Here is a 3,935-nt window from a genome sequence, read left to right on the forward strand (position 1 = left end):
AGATCACGTCCTGGCGATCGTCGTACAGTGTCACAACGGAAAACCACGTGGACCAGCGGTAGTTTGATCGGGTTCTGCGGTAGCTTTGTCGAGTTCTTTGGTAATCCACCGGAGCAAGCCAACGACGAGGGAGGTTGGTTGGATATAGTTCCGTATCGACGATCGTCGAATGAGGCCGAGGGCCACGAGCATCGGCAGCGGTATCAACGACGGTGATGAACGAAGAGTAGGACACGGGGAAACAAATCAGCAGCCTCAAGGGCGGAAGGTCGATCTTCACTGACGCCTGTTTTTCTTGCTAGTTGCGGGAATTAGGACTTTGTAAGCGTCGTGGCCTGGATTACAAAGGTTCCCAGTGATGGCGTCTACTTGCAATCCCAATGGCGACCGCGTTGAAGGTGAGAAGGCTTGACAGTCACGTGGAACAGCCGGGGCTCACCGGCAGCGGGCTTGATAATGTCGGAGTTCAGATAATTGCGATCCCGGAGGTGATTCCGATGGGGAATCTTCGGTGGCTCCGTTTGATAAACTGACGCTGCTAGATATACCATCAAGAGGTACGGGAATGACTACGGAGGGGCTAACTCCGAACATGCGGGCCACTATCACTGATCACTCGCACTTGTTTTTTCTTTACTCTTTCATTCACTCTTTCTTCTGTTGTCGAGAACATAGGAACGAAGCAATGCTTTGAAGCCAGTTCAATACGGGAATCCAACGTTGAGTGTTGCCTGCGGTCAAAATTGAGTGAATTAAACCTCCAGTTGAGTAAATAGGTAAATAGGCTAGGTTCTTCTTTAACATGGGAGTAACGGCAAGCTACTTCGACCCCATTTACTCAAATTTGGCCCGTACGGAGGTGTGGAGTTGGGTGGATTGAACTCTCTTTTGGGTAGGGTTTGATATAAATATTCAAAATATCTATTAATATTAATAATTTGTTTTATTTCACAATGTTGTATGTTTTAGAGAGAAGAAGAGTGAAATCGGTTGCAAAATTTGGTGGGTGGATCTTGATTACGAAGCTAAGCACTGTACACTGCTTTCTTTTAAGGAAAAACATCGAAATTATTTCTAGCAAAAAACTGCTCTTTTTCAGTATAAAAAAATCTACTAATCTGAAAGTATGCCCCGTAATATTGACAAAAATGTCAACACGTTTGGGCAAATGCCATTTTCGACCAAATGGCCCATTCACCCAAACGACCATTCCAGCTAGATGACCTATTCGGCTACACGACTTTTTCAGTAACAAGAACAGCTCGGCCGAATGATATTTTCGGCCGTACCTCCTTTTCGGCCAAATGACATTTTCTGCCAGATAGGTTTCGGACTGACATATTTGACCAAACAACTTTTCGGCTTTGAGGATTTTGGCAAAACGGCCTTTCCCGTCGTTTGACTAAAAGTCATTTGGTGGAAAGCCAATTGTTCGAATACCATTAGGCCGAATAATGCGATAAGTTGAAAGTCATCTACGCGAATGCCGAACGGGGCATATGGTCTATTAGGCCATTTGTTGAATATTCGACCAAATGAAATTTCCAGCCTAACGACTATTTCGACCAAATGTATTTTCCAACGAATAACCAATTCAACGATTTTTTTACTTGGTGGAACGGAGGATATTTTCAGCCGTATGTCCATTCCAGCCAAATGACATGTGCACTCTTATTTCTTCAGAATTTTCACGGAATTCTTTTTCCAAATTTTCAAACAAAAATTAATTCTAAATTTCAACCGAAATATTTTTACAATTTCAAAAGAAATTCTTTGTAATCCAACATAACATTCTTTTTATTTCTTGGAATTTTCAAGGAAATCATTTTATTTTTTTAACACGAAAATTTCATTGGAGTTTGAACGGGATGTTTTGGAGATATCAATCGGTCACTTCTACAGAAACTCTACTGATTCTTTGAAATTTTCACGGAAAATTTTGCGAACTTCTATAAATTTGAATTGGTGGTGGGTAATTTAGATCAGCAGCGTAGCAGATGTTAAACGGCACCGCATCGATTCAAAATTGTCGGCGGCAGCGTGATTACAAAAACTGACAGCGACAGCGCTGGGGCGCCACGGCGTACTTCTCTAGTTAGAGCAGTGGTGCTCAGCATTTTGGGCGTTTCCCTAATTTTCTTGTCACATAATAAACATGATCTTTCACCTTAGAACTTAATACTTGGGCGAAAGCTTTTAAATATGTCTATTAGCTGAGGATATTAAAACGAATATTGGTGCTAAAATCACTCCGCACGACTTGATCAAACTAAAATTACTGGGCGGCCCGCGAGCCGCACCTTTGTTTTGTTTTGATCGTTTCCTACGGAGTGTATTCAACACAAGTATTCGTTTTATTTGGGGCCCTCTTTAGCCGTGCGGTAAGACGCGCGGCTACAAAGCAAGACCATGATGAGGAGGGTGGCTGGGTTCGATTCAGGGGGCCGGTCTAGGCAATTTTCGGATTGGAAATTGTATCGACTTCCCTGGGCATAAAAGTATCATCGTGTTAGCCTCATGATATACGAATGCAAAAATGGTAACATGGCTAAGAAACCTCGCAGTGGAAGTGCTTAATGAACACTAAGCTGCGAGGCGGCTCTGTCCCAGTGTGGGGATGTAATGCCAATAAGAAGAAGATTCGTTTTATTACCTTCAGCGGATAGATATATTTAAAAGCTTCTGACCAAGTGCTAATTAGTATGGTCAAAGCTCATTTTTATTGTGTAAGAAGCAAATTAAGAAAAAAACGTCCAAGCACCAACTTTTACAAAACAACATACTGTGGTGGGCTGGACAAGTTGTTCGTATGTCAGGCAAGCGTCAAGCGAAGATAATATTAGTAGAGAATAAGAAGGAGATCGTAAGTTTCATGGTGGACCACGTGTACGATGGCTTTTTGCAGATAGAGAGAACCTGAGAGCACTGAACGTTCAGAGCAACTAAAACTGACTGGTCCAGGATCGAGTCCGGTGTAGAAGGGTCATTCTGTTTGCGTATGCTCATATAGGAGGAGCTGTAGCCCTTCAAGTTAGTAAGGCTAATACGATTTAGATTGAGCCAGTAAAATTTTGTTGACGGGTATCCTTTTTGGAAAAAAATGGATAAATTTTTGTCTTCGCTTAATGAAATTGGTTCTTCTTCCTGGTTCCGATCGCAGGAACATGAATCATTGGGCTTAGCTTATGATTCAACTAATGATTCCATTAATAAATCTGAATATGTATGTAATTAAAAAGAAGTATTTGCTTTCCTTAGTCCGACAACTTTACAAACAATCCATAATAGTTTAACTACAGCGAACTTCCTTTTACTTGATGTTGATGATGACTTATTTCAATAGTTTCATTATAACGAAAGTTTACCATCCCACACATTTTTGATTCGTAATTTTCAGAGTTGAGTGCAATCAAAGCCCACAATGATGTCCGTGATTTTGTTCAAGATTTAATCAGTGCAAGGTGCAGGACGTATAATTTAGAGAATGAATACCTACTGTGCGCAAGTCACTACAGTCACACCATGCGCAACATTTTCACAAATTACCTTGGTTCAACCCGGTAGAACGAAAATAGTATGTAAAGCACGAACATCAAGAAGCAGCCGTGGCCGAGCGGTTAAGGCGTCTGACTAGAAATCAGATTCCCTCTGGGAGCGTAGGTTCGAATCCTACCGGCTGCGAGATGTCAACTATTTTTTTTCTTCACGTGTCAAATCAAAACCTTCTTTGTACCGCTAAAAACAAAATGTCTCACAAAACATATCCACGAAACTATTAGGAAAGAAGGAAATCTGATGATGGGAGAGTAGAGCATCAAAGCAAACACAAACCAAACGTGGTTGTCGCGGTTCGTGCAGTGACTAGAAAAGCGCAACAAGAAGCAGAAATAATGGCGGAAAGTGAAGCAGCAGCATCTAAAAGAAGTGCTTCGCAT

The 3,935-nt window shown here is 41.7% G+C and overlaps 1 non-coding gene across 1 annotated transcript; it reads left to right on the forward strand.

The window, feature by feature from the left end:
• The first annotated feature begins 3,599 nt into the window (after positions 1-3,599).
• Trnas-aga (transfer RNA serine (anticodon AGA)) lies at positions 3,600-3,681 on the forward strand. Its single transcript has one exon. It is a non-coding gene; the product is annotated as a tRNA-Ser (tRNA).
• Positions 3,682-3,935: the final 254 nt, after the last annotated feature.

Source organism: Armigeres subalbatus, chromosome 3, assembly GCF_024139115.2.
Source record: "Armigeres subalbatus isolate Guangzhou_Male chromosome 3, GZ_Asu_2, whole genome shotgun sequence".
Taxonomy (NCBI): domain Eukaryota; kingdom Metazoa; phylum Arthropoda; class Insecta; order Diptera; family Culicidae; genus Armigeres; species Armigeres subalbatus.